This window comes from Amblyomma mixtum, chromosome 1 (assembly GCF_055824585.1).
Source record: "Amblyomma mixtum isolate Tamu chromosome 1, ASM5582458v1, whole genome shotgun sequence".
Taxonomy (NCBI): Eukaryota; Metazoa; Arthropoda; class Arachnida; order Ixodida; family Ixodidae; genus Amblyomma; species Amblyomma mixtum.
Window position 1 is genome coordinate 224,390,370 of NC_143012.1, and position 17,252 is coordinate 224,407,621.

A 17,252-nucleotide genomic window follows, 5' to 3' on the forward strand; every position below is an offset into this window, starting at 1 on the left:
AACTTAACTCAACATAGCGGCAGTGGAATGCAAATAAACCCAGCTCGTTACTGCGAGGCCTCTAAAGCAAGTGCCATTCAGCGGCAATCGACAGAATTCATGAAAACGTAAAGATTAAATTAGGGGTCGGTCTTTCTGGTTTTTCAGTTTTTAAAAATTCGACGCATTTTTTTTTGCGTTTATTTTAGGATGACAGTTTCGGTTTTCCTGGACGCATACTGATTTCGACGAATGAATTACTGACTTTTTCGGGGATTATGAGACAATCCTGTGGGGTCGGAAGTCATTTATAGTTCATCTGGCAGCATGAACACTGTATTTGGCAGTAAATAACGAACAGCTGGTAGGGCTTAACGCTTTGAAAGGAGTTCCTATCGTCATTGAAATGTACCGCAAGCTAAATGACACAGCTGATCGGCAGATAAAAACTCAAGTGGAAGCTCACTTCTAAGAACTTGACTGACGCGCTATCGGGTTGCCACGCTGGTTTGAGCGAAAAGATGGTGCATGACGTGGTCTGCGTGTTGATTGCAGCGATAAAACTGCGGCTCAATAGCCGTTGTAGCCAGAACAAGATACGCAGTAGTCAGAACATCATACGAGGTAGCCAGAACATGATGAGAAGTATGAAAAAGAACAGATTTTGAGCATTCATTTAATTTTTACTCTCTAGTTATGAATGACAAGCACAGTTTTCCTGATTTATAGCTTATTTTTCTCTTGGTGTATAATATCCAAGTCATCGTCAGTTTCAATGAAGCAACAACCACAGAATTCGCAACTTTGTTCAGAAAGTTTGTTCCTTTTACATTTCTCACGACTCTACACCCTAAACAAAAAAGAATGAAGAGGGAGTAAGCTGTTATCTAGCGTACTCCGTTTTATAGAAAGGAGTGCACAAGAGGGCAGCTTACATCTATTTTACTCCCATAGGCGCATTAGTGTCTCAAGTGCAGTAATTACATTCGTCAGATGATCAGCTGCGCCCTGCCGAATGCTCTGAACTCGATTGCGTCCTGCAATGTTGTCAGCAGAAAATTGATTTTCAGCACTAGTGCTTGCATGGAGTGATAACTATAGTTATCACAGCGAGTTGATAATTTTCTTTTCTATCTTAAATGCACAGTGCCTCTTTTTAGAGAAGATGTCTTTGTCGGGCTATGTTCTTGGTATTTCAAAGCATGGCGCCTTTTTGGGAGTAAATTTTTTCCGCCATGTAAGCGGAGTCCAGGTCCTGTCATGCCTCTTTAAGGTTCTTGCCTCGACTCCTAACATCCGCGTGTGAAGGAAGTGTTAAATAACTGGCCGTGACTTTGGTTGTGATTTTAGGAACCTTGTACAAGAAGTGGGTTGTTATAATAATGGCTGTCGTAACTTTAGATTGGTTTGGTTTATTGGGGTTTAACGTCCCGAAGCAACTCAGGCTATAAGGGACGCCGTAGTGAAGGGCTACGTATATTTCGACCACCTGGAGCTCCTTAACGTACACTGATATCGCACAGTACACGGGCCTCTAAAATTTCACCTCCATCGAAATTCAGCCGCCGCGGCCGGGATCGAACCCGCGTCTTTCGGGCCAGCAGCCGAGCACCGTAACCACTAGTCCATCGCGGCGGACTATTTAGGATTTAATGTCCTAAAAACACCACACGCGCCACTCGCACGCGCCGCAGGGCGCCGCTCGTGCAGAGCTGCAGAATAATTTCCTTCATCTATGGTTTCTGACGCACTCTAGCATTCCACAGCGCATTGGCGACATTTTGCATCTTGCTTCCAGGGAAATTAGGTCGCTTCGACCGGGATTCAAACCCCTGTCTTCGCGCTCAGCAGCCGAACGCGATCACCAGTCAGCCACAACGGCAGTTGAAGGGATTGCGTGAACCAGGCGAGAGGATCAAAGGTCAGGCGACCCCTTCTCAGCGCCTGCACGTATTCTGTGTACAAGGGAACCTGTGCGGACGCCGAATGTCGTGAACACGGCCAACTTGCCATATCCAGCTGTCGAGTAAAAACAATGACGTCGTTGTTCCGCCTCCTGCTCTCTAAAAGAAGCCACGCTTAACGACCGGTGAGATCAACCGCGGATATCAAGGAATCCAACACGGCGACCTCTTGTAGATCACGCTGGTGAGAATCTATGTCTGCAACTCTCTGGACGCGGTGACCCGCGCTGAGGGGTTAAAAAAAAAGGGGGGGGGGGGGGGGTGCTCTTTGACACAGGTGAATGCTACGAAACAGAAATTTCAGTAGAATCTTCGTTTATTGTAGAAATAGCCAGATACTAGCAGAGTATGGCAAGCTAATCATGTTCACCACAGATTTCACTTACAGGACAGCACACCAACGCTTTTTTATTGTTTTAGGGGCTTACGGGGGTTTAACGGCACAAAGCGACTCGGACTATGAGGGATGCCGTAGGGAAGGGCTCCGGAAATTTCGACCACTGGGATTCTTTAACATGCACTGACATTGTACAGTACACGGGCCTCTAGCAAGGGCGTCCGCAGAATTTTTTGCAGGGGGGGGCCCCATTGGTTGTTGGCGCCGGAGGGGGGGGGGGGCATGTTCGTAGCAAAAAGGCACTATTTGCGGTATGAATTTATTTATTTATATATAAATAAAAAATAAGTGAAATACACACATGAAATACAAATTACAAACAGCAAATTAAAGTGTGGCTAGGAGAGATACATTGCAGTTTATCAACGAAGAAACAATTAAAATTAATAAAAAATCCAAAAATATACTGTCACTTCGTGGAGAAGAGTGCTCAGTATTGCTGCATACGGGTTCTCGACTCAACCGGATTGATGACCAGCACACAGCACAATATGGTCACAAACACGCAACTACAGTCACTCAGTCAGTCTTCCTTGAACAGCAACTGTAGACTCCACGGATTTTTCTGGGCGAATTGCGTGATTACACGGGTGATAAATTCATTTCTGTGCTTCATTACACGCTCTCGGTGCACACTCGTCACACACATTGATTGGAAAAACGGTTGAACGCGCACGTTGAAAACAAAAGATGTCTACACATACAACGAAAACTTATTTACAAGATAAATGCACGCTCGCAGCTTCATACACCTCGCTCCATCTTGCTTGCGCATCCGCACAGTCGAGCAACCGCACGCACACTGCTCGCCGCTCGTAGTTTTCTCGTCCACTGTCTTGGTTGTTCTCAGCTTCGTTGACAAACGGCCACTAAAAACACCGACGCACAAATACAGAGGCGCGCACACGTGCAAGGGCTTACTTCCGTGCGACTTCCAAGGGGAAGGGACACTCGCCACTCCGGTAGGAAAATTTGTTTTGTGTGTTTTTATGGGGTTCAGAGGCCCAAAATGACTCAGGTTATGAGGAACGGAGTAGTACAGAGCTCCGGATAATGTCGACCACCTGGGTCTCTTTACCGGGCACTGACCTCGCACAGTACACGGGCGCTGTTGTCATTTGAGGCCCAGCCAGAGGTGAGAGGCGAGCCAGGCAGGCGCCATCGGGCTGCGTTGACCAAAGGCGCTGGTTTTCGGAGAAGACGCAAGGGACGCTGGTGTGGGGGCGCCTCTGGAGACTGCGTCGCCGTGAACAAAAGATGCTAATATCCTTTGCCGAAGATTCTGATAGCGGCGCTTCTACCGCACTGCGCTCTCCCGTGGATCGGAGGCACAGCGAGCGGCGGCGGCGCCAACTGATCGCCCGCTTGCCCATGAGCAGCCCGACAAAGCGGGGGTGGACACGGCTGATTTGTCTTTCCCTCCTGAAGAATTCATCGGTGGCCGGCATAACGAAGGCGAAAACAAGATGCACTGTGCACTGTCTGCCTCCGTGTCGCTATCTGTCTAGAGATCAAAGAAACAGGCACCCATTTCAAGACGGCTTGAAACACATGCTCGCCGGTGCCGCTGTATGTCTGCAACAGGTCGGCCTTCAACAGAGCTAACGATGGCGTGGTTTGAAAACGGCATAAAGACGCGTGCCCGGACGCGGCATTTCGCAGATGTGACCCAAAGCGTGGAAGCGGGGCTGCTTTTACCCTTTTGGCTTTTTTGACTGAGCCCACCACGGCCCCTGGCGTGCGGCCATCACTCACGGTTCGAGGGAGTGATTTTCCAGGGGGGTGCAGCCGCCCCCCCTTGCCCCCCCCTCCGGACGCCCATGGCCTCTAGCATTTCACCTCTATCGAAATGAGACCGCCACGACCGGGATCGAACCCGCGTCTTTTGGGTCAGCAGCCGAGCGCCATAACCACTGAACCACCGCGGAGGGCTTTTTCTGAAGGGCCCTATACACCCACAGTAGTGGACAAAAAGATATTATATTTTCAATTTTTTTATATATAAATTAAAATTATTTCCAAAATAAAACAGCCATTTATTTTTCTGGGCATATTTTGGTACAACAATGTCGTCTTTTTCCGCTAGGAGGTCTCGAATAGCTGGTTGCATTTACTTCGTTTTTCATTCTCGTCCATTGAAAGCGCCTCCCGCTGCGTTATTTTCTGTCTGTTCTGAATTTTTATTGCATTGCTGTCATTTTCAAATGATATATTCGAAAGTTACATGTATTACTGAATAATCTTATAAGCAACAGGTTGAGTGCGAGGAGCACGTAACATCACCCAGACTATTCAAATGGCAATTATGCGTGGCCACAACTCTTGGATGTAACCCTACACTGCACTAGATTAGTAGTCTCTCCGTGCCCAGAAAGGAAACCTTTCTGTTTTCTCAATAATTTGAGTGTGCCGCAGCAACGTTCGACTCGTTATCTGTAATCAATCAATTCATATATTATATTGGCAACAATGATATCATATCGTTTCTTTGTTCCTATTTTTAAAAAGGGGGGGGGGGGGATTGCTTTGGGGTTCGTTTTGCATCATCAGCGTTCCATGTCTCTCGAGGATAAGATAACCTCGCATACTCAGCTCTCCGAAGCCTAAAATTATGAGCAGTGCTAAAACGCACGCTGTACGATTTCTGTTCGTTATCTCTGAGAATGGCTGCTCATTCCTGCTTTGCGCAGCAGCTGAAACAATGTTCTCATTTTTTTATAAAACGCGAAAAACTCAATTTAACCTTTCTTCTGTCTGAAATGTGGCCGGAAGTAAGCAACTTAATCTCGTAAAAGAGGCCACTCATCAGTTCAGTGGTCTGGTCATGGCGAGGGCCTCGTAGTAATGGTGACCACTGCGAAAAGCCATACATCCACTTCAGGCCCAACTTTACAAAGATTACCGCAGCACATCTGATGTAGCCGTAGCTAGCAACGGGGAGCGCTTTTTGAATGGGCGTGCGGGAGCCTCATTGAGTTGCGCGACGTGGTCCACGCCGACTCCTTTTTTTTCTTTCCGCGCGCAGCAATCCTCGTAAGTGCGTTGTCCCAACAGATACAGAATTGTAAGCGCGAATAGATTGCCAAGTCGATGCCCTTAAAAGGGGTCAAATTTTGCAGACGTAGCGGCGTTCCCCTGGACAAGACGCCTAGAAGCACGACCTGCAAAAACCTAGACAGAAACACAATGACTATGGGCGGCTGGGTAGAAGTTCCCGACAAATTATTGCGTGATTTTGACAGTTTGACAGTTATTTTATTTTTATTTTCTCACTATACAGTGAAAAAAAAATTCAGGGGGCACTTTGACTGTCTAAAGTGCGTAGAGGCGAAAGCGTTTTCCGCACCACTTTGACAGCTTCTGCGGCATTGGTGGCGTCACATGTAATTCAGTGCTAATTACTAAGTGACGACAAATCCCTAATTAATGGTTAATTACTGATTTGTGCCTGAATACTAATTAACTGATAATTAAGCTTAAGCTTAAGCTTCGCCTTTAGGAGTGGAACGCGACAGCGTGTTGTAGCGCTGCCAGGGAGTCCACGGAACGCCACCACCCGTTCGGCGCGATGCCTTGCCGTTTCAACGCAACGGTTTTTGAGGAAAGGAAATGGCGCAGTAAATCTCTGTCATCTCGGTGGACACCTGAACCGCACCGTAGAGGAACGGAGGAAGTGGGAGTGAAAGAAGAAAGACGGAGATGGCCCGTAATGAAGAAAATGAAAATTGTATTTGAGAAAAGAAAATTACGCAGTAACTGTCTCACATATCTCGGTGGACACCCGTCAAAATTCAGGGGGGGGGGGGGGGGGGGCACTTTTTTGACCTAAAGTGTGGTCACTGATGTGTGGTTAAGATGTTAAGCTTCGCCTCTAAGAGTGGAACGCGAGAGCGTCTTGCAACGCTGCCAGGGAGTCCACAGAACGCCATCGCCCATTCGGTTCTACGCCTCGCTCGTCGGTAAATTGGTTTTTGAGGAAAGGAAATGTATTTCTCTCTCATATCTCGGTGGACACCTAAACCTCGCCGGAAGGGAAGGGAGGAGGATGGCAGTGAGCGCAGACACCGTATTCACTAGATGTGCCTTTGTTCATTCCAAACCATCGAGCTGGCATGGCGGAGTGGATAGCATGTTCGTCTCGCACTCCGAAGACCGGGGTTCGATTCCCGAGCTCGACGAATTTCTCCCTACGTTTTATTTATTTATATGGCCTGACTAGAGAAGTTAATTAGGCTAATTGGGTAATTAAGTAATTAACTAAGTTCAGTTCCACTTACTTGGAGCATCACTATATGGTCCCTTCAATTGGTTGCATGGTTACTAGCCAAAGTACAATTGGCCCCGTTTGAAATTGGCGCACTGTGACGTCACGACCGTTTCGACCAACTGAAAAGCGTGACATTCTCTGTCGACAACTGCTGCTTACAACGATGAGACATTAAAGGCTTTCGCCTTAAAAGGAACCAAGGGAAAAGCCGTTCAGGCACGGCTTGAGTTGTCCTTGGCCCCACAACAAGCACTGGCAGCAGTGAGGACAGCGCAAAAACAAATTAAAATACGCAACAATAAAAATGGAACCATACCAAGTGTTACAAACATGCAACTTCTTGAAACAAACTACATACACCAATTTAGCGCATATCACATGGTACACAAAATAGAGTAAGATTCAGTAGTTTCAGCAGGACCACGGCAATGAAATCCGACAGTGTCAGTTTAGTAATGTCGATACCCTGATTTATATAGTTATTTAGCATCCGTTAATAAAGTTTGTTGATAAAGTTTAGAATAATATAAGTCTCATTATGAGACCATAGCAGATGGGCTGCCAGCACAATACACTAGGTTCAATAGAGGCTGCTCTTGGGCTAGTTGGTGCATTTTGAAATTCTGACAAAAGGGGGTGAAGGAATGGGTACCAGCGGTTACAAAGACGCGTTTCTTGAAATTCCAACAAAGGTGGGTGGGGGGGGGGGGGGGGGGGGGAGAGACGGGGTACCAGTGGATACAAAGACGCGTACATAAGAAAAAGACGTTAGATGCGGACGGGTAATGGCCCCTGTCTAGCGTCTCTTTCTTGTGTATGCGTCTTTGTATCCACTGTGTCCGTATCTAACGTGCCTTTCTTATGTACGCGTCTTTGTATCCGCTGTACCCTTCCCCTCCCCCCTTTTTGTTAGAATTTCAAGATAAAGTAGGTTCATATTATTAATGTTGAATCATCGATTAAAAAAGTAACTAGATAAGTAATATATATAGCAACCTAACGAGCAAGTTAACAATCACTGAGGCAAAACTGTGAAAACTATTTGGAAAAAGCAAGCACAAATCGATATTGTAATAGTAACCATGCGTGTTAGTAATCAGGCTATAAGGCGGAATATTTTACTACGTCAAAAAAAGAGGCCAGAAAAATGCACGAGAACTGATTCTATTAAACGCTGGTAGAAGGCAGGACTGAGAAGCGTTGTTGATTTTTTCTGGACTCTAGCCTTGAGCTGAAGGAATACCGCGAATCAGCGCTATAATAAGTGATGGATTCGGGTCTTTTCCTGCACGAATCACTCTAGGGAAAAAATTTTGCCTTAACGATTGACTACCAGATGTTGTTGAAAAGGCTTAGGGTAAAGTCAGTGGTTTTTCAGTTGTGCACGAACTTAAGGGATTTGCACTGAGCGCCTACGAGCCGTGAGGTGCTTGTGACTGATCGTGGGTATTTAAAAAAATGCACGTAATAGAATTGGTCTTACAAGAGCAGTGCAGGCAAAACACTTTATGCTTTTCGATCCCAACTGCAGGCCTCTTGTGAGGAAAGGAAAAATTACGTTGGCAAAGTCGTCGCTTAACACGAACAATTCAGCGAAAAGCTAACCTCGCGGAGGCGTTCGCGCTGCTATTCGACTCTGTAAGCACGGTGTTTATCCGTTAGTAGACCTTTAGCTAGCGGTAGCTCCATCGACCGCTCGGGCAAGGCAGAGAGGGCTGCTCGGTAAGCCGCCCATGTGTCCCACCCTGCATCCTCCTGGGTTTAAGGTTCTATAGTCGGATACACCCTAAGAACCAAGCGGCTTTCCCCCTCAGAGGACCCCTTCCACCCATGAACCTGCTAGCATGACAATGAAGGAAGGTGTCTATCCCCTTTCATCTGCCACTCCCTGCACTGTCACGCTAGCAGGTTCGTGAGGATCGGCCGACGCCATTGGTTGGAAAGGGGGTCAATTGACGGGAGGAAAGCCGCTTTGTTCTCGAGTTGTATCCGACTGCAGGAACGTCCTATTTGAAGCCAGCAGGTAGCGGCGTCGGCGAGTCGATCGCAAATCAGCCGCAGGGAAACACAGAGTGCTTTCTCCTGGTCGCCGATGCTGCCTTTTCGTTCCGAATTTACCCTTTCGGGTGTGCCGGACATGGTAGCAAAGAGAAGCGGCCCCGTGTGTGAGGGGGAAGGGGCCCTGGAAACGCAGATATGAAGACACGCCGCCGCCCCCTTCGCCTTTCCCACGGCTGCAGCTAATTTTGCGACCATAGCCTTTGCCAGCTACTGCGACGTCCGTCCTGTCTCGTTCACACTTGGCTGTTCGGCGTACAGGACGCGCGGAACGGCAAGGCCATCTGCGCCTGTGACGGGACAAAACTTGAGATGTGGGTGTGCTCCCTAAAGCAGCTTTTCGCTGTGAAAGTTTCCGCAAAGTGACAGAGGCGGCATTGCCAATGTGTGTGTCTTATGTTGGAGGCTGAAGATGAGCCTAGGTGTTCGTGCTCATGCACGCTCAGAAGTGTTTAGCCGTTAGTAATGTAGGACGAGAAAAACTTACGTGTATTCTTACTACTTCATCCAACTGATATTTTAATGTATATTAGCATCTGTCGTGCACCACACCGTTCAGCAATTATTTTACTAAGATATCTGAGCGAAACATGAACTTCTGGTCTCTTTATACGTTGACTGTTATTGGTAATTAACTCAAAAAGATCAAGAACAACAATGGCTGGAGGGCGGATTCCTAGGAGATTCTTCACGAAATGTTTGATGAATTGTGAATGATTCGCTGAGAAATCTGTAATCCACGCCTATAGTGCGCCATCTCCGATAATACTGCGTAGTTTGTGTAAGCTTATTGTGGCTAACACTGTCATAATGCTGTGTATAATAAAGCAGGATAAGTTAAGTTGTGTATTGCAAAAATAATCTTGGTATTTTTTTTCCGTACAGTGAATCGTCCTCGCGACAGCATTAAGTGTTTGACCGTTTTTGTAACATACTGATCCCTTACTACTTTTTCTACGTTATTGCCTGCGAGTCCATAACGATAAATTTGGTCTTTCTTCTACTCGCACCGCCGAGCGCGATGAGTTCAATTTCGAGTAGTTCCAGAACACCACTGCAGATCAATAACATAAAATCATTCCCGGAATCAAATGTACATGAGTTAGTGGCTTCAGGGACGCCGGAAAATTTAGCGCACATTAAAGCGCTAGTGCTAGCACATGACGCGCTTCCGGTATTTGTTTCAACGTGTGCGCGATCTACATGTGCGTTCCTTCTACAAATAAAGCAATTATGTTGGGAGCACTATAGTAGTTAAGGCATCAATCGGTGCTCAATACCAAACATTAATAGAGGCTGCAATGCTTGCGAGCCCCTGCATCACATTTAATTAATCTAGGCAAAATCTACCATTGTCGTCATGATTCCAACTACACCACAGCCAGACAAAGGCCTCTTCTATTGATTTCCGATTCTCCCTGCCCTGTCACGGCCACGTCCGCTATAAACAACAAATTTCTCAATCTGTTTACCTCCCCTGGCTTTCTGTCACCCACGCCTGCCTTTTACTTAGCTTGAATTCACTTTGTCACTCAAGCAGACCATCATGTATGTGTTCTCCGCATTAAATGTACAACCCAATCCCATTTTTTTTCCTCTTGCTGTAATCCACACTGCTCTCTTTCTTTCCCTTAACGTCATCTCTCTCATTTTAATTTCCGTGTTTCTCTTCATTGTAATTTAATTTAAAGCTTCTCGCGAGACGAAATCCATACCGGCGTCTTAACACAACCCGTATTCGCTTCGGGCGTTAATCGATCGACCTTTCTTGTTTGTGCAGGAGCGAGGACGTGATATCGACGACTTAACGGTCTTTCAGCTGTGCGCAGTTATTTCCGCTGCGATGCTTTTAGCTTCTTCCAGGTGCCTTAGCAACCAACCAGCTGTTCAGTTTAGTATAGTCATGTAAACTGACACATCGGTTTAAAGTTTGGCATAAATATGTCAAACAAAATTCCGGTTAATGGAAAGATTTCTGACGGGGCTTTGCAGTGCCTTCATCACGCCACCACTTGCGTTTCACGATAATAAACGACAGCTGTTTTGCCAGTTCCTAATGAGAATGTTCCACCGGGCAGGTGTGATCGCTCATGAAGAATGTCTGTCGTGAGCGTAAGTTTCGCGTATAATTTACCGCTTGCAAAAGTCGGCGCCAAAAGGCTTGCGCAAAATTAGAAGCGGGAGCTTAGCAAATTTCAGCAGAAGTAAGGAAAAATTAGGGGGGTGACCACGCCTATTTAATGAGTTGGTCGCAGAATGCATAATTTACTGGACGAATATAAATTTTGGAATGAACTCCTGTCCCGTTCATTAAAGAATGCCCAAAATGAAAAATGTGATTGCCAGTATTATGAAGAGGCAACATCTCACCACTTTCGAAGTACCTGCTTCGAAAAAGTGGTCTATAGAGAGTATGCAGACTGCTTATAGACTATACTGCCTTCCTGTGAAATTTCCTTCCGTCTATTCCCAGTCTACAGATTTTCTAGACAAAAGCCTGCTAGAAGTGTATAGTCAGATATCTATAGACGTCTACAGACTGTCTATAGGATAGCCTGTAGACTAATCTTTAGGATTTGTCTATGTCAGGCTATGAATGTTATACACAAAAGTCTATGGACAGTCTATGGACAGTGTACACAAAGTTTTGTAAGGGCTGTGTGACTTACTCCAGCAAAAACTTTGACATACCAGCTAATTTGGACCAATTATTTAAAACGAACATTGCAACCACAGACTAAATTTAAACTACGATACAGGGAACCTGCATCGTAGCAACCATCGGAGCAACCACTGGGACAGAAAAGTTAATTTACGAAAACAAACATTGCAACTAGAGACTAAAAACTACGATACAAGGAACCTGACACAAAACCTCTTTTTCTTACTTTAGTTTTACTACTTATTGCTTTAGTTTTCTTCTTATTGCTATTCTTCTGAGCTTCATGCACTTCTCATGCGACACAGAGTGGAGATGCTTTCATCGAGATGAGCCTTTTCGGTTACGAGAAAAAAAAGATTAATTTCCCAAGATTTCTGCTAGTCCTCAGTTGCTGAGTACAGCAATTACTCTCCAACAGTTCCGCAAAAAAAGATGACTTATCGATGTGGCGAGGTGAATAATAAAAATAACTTATTTCATGCACCGGACCTACCCTCTAGGCTTTTAGGGACAGAGTGCTAGGCTCCAAATTGATTTCGACCACCTGGGCTTCTTTAAAGAGGAACAAAATCCCATTGCATAGGCATTTTTTCATTTCGCCCGCATGAACGTTAGTCCACCGGTGGCGTAGAATGTAGCGAAAATAAAAATGATCGTTCGTAGAAGTCTTAGGGTAGAGAATTTGTTTTCGCTCATTCGAATAAAACCCACTGCATTAGGCGTCGTGTGCGTAATGCGGAGATAAGACCTTCGTTCTTGTTCTGACCATAGGTCATATGAAGCGGAATTTATCCGAAAATCACTGAGAACTTCGCATAACAATCAATGGGGCATTTTATGGTATTCAAGATCTAAAATTGTGTGAATAATTGCGCTACAGTTAGCGCAGGCATGAAATTAATTTATTACCGAGCGTACAGCGAAATGAAATGTAACCGTAGGGCAAAATGTGTTTAGGGAAATTTCTTTATTTGTCAACCCCAAAGCTTCAGTGAAAGCTGTATAGCTTTCCTTTCTAGCGATAATGCTGTGCTTACCAAATGTATAATTACTCCCTCATTAAAAAATATAAGCGTGTGAGCATCGTTTCACTGTCCCGGATAGGACGTATTTCAACTTTTTCTTTCTTTCGGTGAACACGCTGCTTACGTAATAAGAAAGTTCTTTAATTACTATAATGAACAAAACAGGCACTTGCATTTCATTTTTTTTCTCGGAAGTATTCTCTTCCAGGAAACTCCGAATATAAAAAAGTCTGACCATGCAATGCTTCCCTTACGAGCTGCGCATCTTTTCCACGTTCTGAATACGACAGCCATGCAAGCTAGCAGTGAGTCTCTGTTGAGATATAAGCCTAAAGATGTGTAAGCTGAACGCCACGTCACGTGTCTAGCACTAAAGTAGGCATCGCACTCTACTTCAACTTAATGTCATTTTCGTTAAGACAGGCACGTCGAGCATGGTGTCCAATTCGTAGCTGTCTCAAGGAAACCTAGAGATGGCAAACTAGAGTAAGACAAGCGAGACAAGACTTGCGCTGACCTAGTCCCGTACTTCTGTATGTAAGCAGGGGCTATCAAGTCAGCCACTTCTACAGAATCATGAGTTCACCCAAGCCGACTACCGCAAAACTGTCCCCTCCCCCCCCCCCCCCCCCCCCCCCCCCTCCACGCTCTCTGTATAGTCATCCCATAGCCCAGAAGTAGGTAAAATGGTACTCTCTCAATTTTTGTTGAGAAATGCTAGCTGAATTGAGCAAATAAGCCTTGCGTAGCATTTCAGAGCGACAACTCATGACGCCGTCCGTTCTCACTGCGAAAGGTGACTCACCTTAGAGTTCTCGACAGTGTATCCAAGGGTAGGGGCGACGAGTGCCAGGCGTCCCGCATCTTCCGTGCCTGCAGGTTACATCCGCCAAGCGTGAACATCCACTGAGTACCTTCTTCACGGGTCCGTCGACGAACCATGCAACGTCGCAATGAGCACCGCTCGCGCGAAGCGCCACTCTGTCCGCGTTAGCTTCACCAGTGACGTCCTCACCAGTGACATCACAACCGCGTGGCTTCCAGAAGATTCTTGAGAGTTCGCCAAGCGGTGTGATCACTTTAGACGAACATATGGAGCACTTTTAACCATGGTGACATGTCGACGGCAACACTTCTTGATCACCACAGACGTGGGGCGACTTTCGTCATTCTCCAACGCCTCGTTCACCTCAGCAACCCACTCTCATCTTCCAGCGAGCGCTTCCGCTGCCTGCTTGTTCGCACCTCCGAATGAACCTCCAAACAAAAGTGCTAAACAGAGTGCCGAGCAGCAAAAAAAGTCAATGGAAGTTAAAAACCCACATCGTCCAACTTCAGATAGGACCGCGAGCAACACAGAAAGCGCGTGAACGTCAGAACGGTAGCAGGCTCCTGAATGATGTTGTCCACGGGGAGCGGCTCGTCATCAACGCTCTCGTCGAGCGTTAAGGCACGTCCATCAGGGCTCGACCCGGCGAAATGTCCAGGCGAGGCTCGGGACTCGCCCTTCCATCGACAGCTAACGTCGCTGCGAGCCGAACGGCGGAAAAACGAGAGGGAGCGGAGAAACACAATGAAATAGATCCGAAAGCGCCCGGGGAAACCTGATCGCGCTGCGTACTGTAGAGGAGAGCGCTGGGGAAAAAATATATAGAATTAGGGATCGAGGGGAACAAAGCGGGAGCAAAGCAGAAGAGAAAAAGGGAAGACAGAGGAGGGAGATGGGAAAAGAGGGTTAGCGGCGAGGGAGAAGGGTACGTCGTGGGGAAGGTTCGGGAGTGCCTATATATGTTGTTCGTGGTTTCCACGACGACCGAGCCCTCGCCCTTTCTTCCCCTCCTCCACTGCATACTTTCGCTGTCCCACTTTCTTCTTTTGTTTTTTTTCTCTGGCTTCGGTCTGTACTTTCTTACTCGTCTCTTTGTGGTTCCCGTTTGCATTTGCTCCCGTGTTCACCGCATTTGTTTTCCTTTCAGCGTCGCTAGCGTTGTCGTACGGCGCGCGCTTTGTTAATGAATCGGGCTCGCCGTAAGCGTGATATACCCCAGGGGAGCGGTACCGTTTCGCACCGTAGCCTGTCCTCGTCGACGACGACGGCAGTGCCCGTTCGAATCAGTCGTAAGGACGGGCGGGAATTCAAAGATAAAGAAAGGGGTGGCGTAGGGTACAAAAAGGGCCTCATTTCGGTTGTCATGTTAACGATAACGTATTATATAGAGTTGCAGGGCCGCACCGCATTTCCTCTGGCGCGTGGATGCACGGTGCGACGCCCCATGCACGCAGCATGGCGTAATAGCCGGAAGCATGTAGTGGGTTTAGTTAATTATTCAAATATTGTCTAATGGCTTTCTTGCGCAAATGTTTCGGTCTGGTTGCTTTTCGCGTGGCGCAACGAAGATTTTATTTGTGTATCTAGGCTACATATACCGGTATATGCCAGAAGAGACGTGGCCAATGCGAGATTGTTCAGTGTATGCCTTTCGAAGATAATCGCTTCCTTTTCTGACAGCGTGAAGACCAGACGACTCAAATTGTTGAAGAGCTTTGTTCTTCACGCAAGCAATAAAAAAAATTAATTTGTGCGAACGGCAGAGGTGGTGATGGAAACTAATGAAGAATGGAATATGTTGACTAATCATGAAAAATTCTGTACAAAGGGTCGGGATGAGTTGTTTATCGCTTTTGGTCAGAGTGGGTACAAATATCCCGCCTCTATGTGCACGCTTGTGAGAAGTACTTCGAGAACTGCACTTCAGCGATTTTCTTCGATGCTCCTATTTCTGTTGTAACGATGTTCGGCATCTCTGGTCTAAGCTTGGTCTAAATTCTTCAGGCAGTGTTGTTTGCTTTTGGATCATGTAGGGGAGCCCTCACCGTAGCCGTCACCGTACCCCTAAGAACAAAAAGCTGTTAAAATTTGGGGAATTTTCATCACCCTGCAGATGTTTAGATCTTTAGAGTTGTCATAAGCCCAATACCATAGAGATAAAGCCATGTGGCGTGATGACATTAGTTGGAGGGTGCACGATGCCCTCGGTGTCAATCCTGAACGCTAACAGGAAAAAGTTCCTCCACAAGAAGAAGACAAAAACATTATCTATATTAGGACCTCTTAGGGCCTGGTTCCCGCTACGCATTCGGTAGCGAAGAGAGCGAAGCACGCCAGGCGAAGGCCGCCGTAAGGCTTTAGCTAGGTTGGCTTCGTCGCATGTCAGCGATGTGGCGTGGAGAAGTAGAAAGAGAGGCCAAAGACCATACTCAAGCGCACGCCAAGTTAAGCTCGTCACGCGGTTCACGGTTATTGCTCTACCATCAGGTGCTCAAGGCTGCGCCAGCGACCCATCTACGCGGGTGAAAAGTGATTGAAGAGCGCTTTTAGCTGAAGCGCCACTTGTTTAGGTGCGGCGCGCTTTTCAGTATATCGAATATTTCGCTGGACGCGAGTTCGCTAAACGCGAACAGTACTTTTATACTTTTGCGCATGATGTTCAAGGGGAGCCCTGACTGTTCGATATACACAATGATTTGATATATCCGGGTCAGGGCGCATTTATGGGTCAGTTTTAGAGGAGGCGTTTGGGGGGGTGGAGGAGGGGTTCCAGTTTGAGCTATGTATTTCTCGGACAGTTTTCACCGGAAAAATGGAATTTAGCATGGTTTCTCCATGTAAAATTTAGCGCTTAGTGAGAAATACGCTCTTGATTATAAACTGATTACTGACCCCAATTCTATACAATCTGTTTTGACTTCGAACAGAGCTAAACTTTATACTGAATTCCCGTTAAACAATGAATAGACTTTTTAATGAGCTGACTCGATAGGCAGCGAGCTCCTATATAGGTCCTTTAGAATGTCATTCTTAAGAGTACATACAGTTCGCTGTAGTCAGTACCAGAATAATATAGCATGACGACACAAAATGAAACAATGATAAGTCGTCTGTGGCTGATCAGATAAGCGACAATTCACCGACCAGGGCACAAGCATCTCTTTTGCCTGAAGCCACGCCTTGACAGGCAATGCCGGCGCATGCAGTTTAGAAAAGATCGGCAGATCGAATGCTCATTCGTTTAACGCGCTTTAAAACCCTGATGTCATGTTACCCGAGGTAAGACTGCCGGTACAACGGCACAGGGAATAAGGACTCGGTCAGAACCTGAGTCATCTGCCTTCCGGAGAGGCTGTAGAGTTAATTGTTAGGGTTAATTCATTAGGGTTTAACGTCCCAAAGCAACTCAGGTTATGAGGGGCGCCGTAGTGAAGGGCTCCGGAAATTTCGACAACCTGGGGTTCTTTAACGTGCACTGACATCGCACAGTACACGGGCCTGTAGAATTTCGCCTCCATCGAAATTCGACCGTCGCGGCCGGGATCGAGCCCGCGTCTTTCGGGCCAGCAGCCGAGTGCCATAACCGCTGAGCCCCCGCGGCGGCTGGCTGTAGAGTGAAGTTAAAGAAAAACGCACCATGAGGAAATTAAAAGTACCGATAACTTGCATACGAATTTCTCTAACAGTTCCCTTACGGGTGTGTCAAGTCGATGCGAACAGAAATGGCAGGTGAGCATTAAGAAACCTATTACGCAGAGCTGCTGGGTAATTTATCCGATCTCGAAAAAGAAAAAGCAGAAACAAGCAAGCGGACGAACAAGTAAGTGCACAAGGCCTACAACACCAGTCTCTACAGGAAAAGAAAGTTGTAGCAACGCACTGGTTTCGCGTTGCGAGTGCCACACGGAGGTGGCGAATATTCTATTCAGTGCTTGTACCTTCTCCTTTGCACAATGCAGGACTTGCAAGGCGCATACAAGGTTTGCAAGCGAGTAGGTGTTGCTGACCTGTGCCCGAGGGAACACGGAGAGCATACAGACATTGCTAAGACCGACTGATGCGCTATAAAGA

General features: G+C 46.6%; 1 protein-coding gene across 2 annotated transcripts in view; it reads right to left on the minus strand.

The window, feature by feature from the left end:
- Positions 1–17,252, minus strand: part of LOC149371048 (uncharacterized) — a 287,128-nt gene that overhangs the window by 59,798 nt on the left and 210,078 nt on the right. Inside the window, exon 1 of one of the 2 annotated variants that reach the window (XM_089564487.1) lies at positions 13,158–13,390. The exons of the other annotated variant lie outside the window; for it this stretch is intronic. The gene's annotated coding sequence lies outside the window, so the exon portion shown is untranslated. Of the gene's footprint in view, positions 1–13,157; positions 13,391–17,252 lie in introns of those variants that run through there. 2 annotated transcript variants of the gene reach the window in all.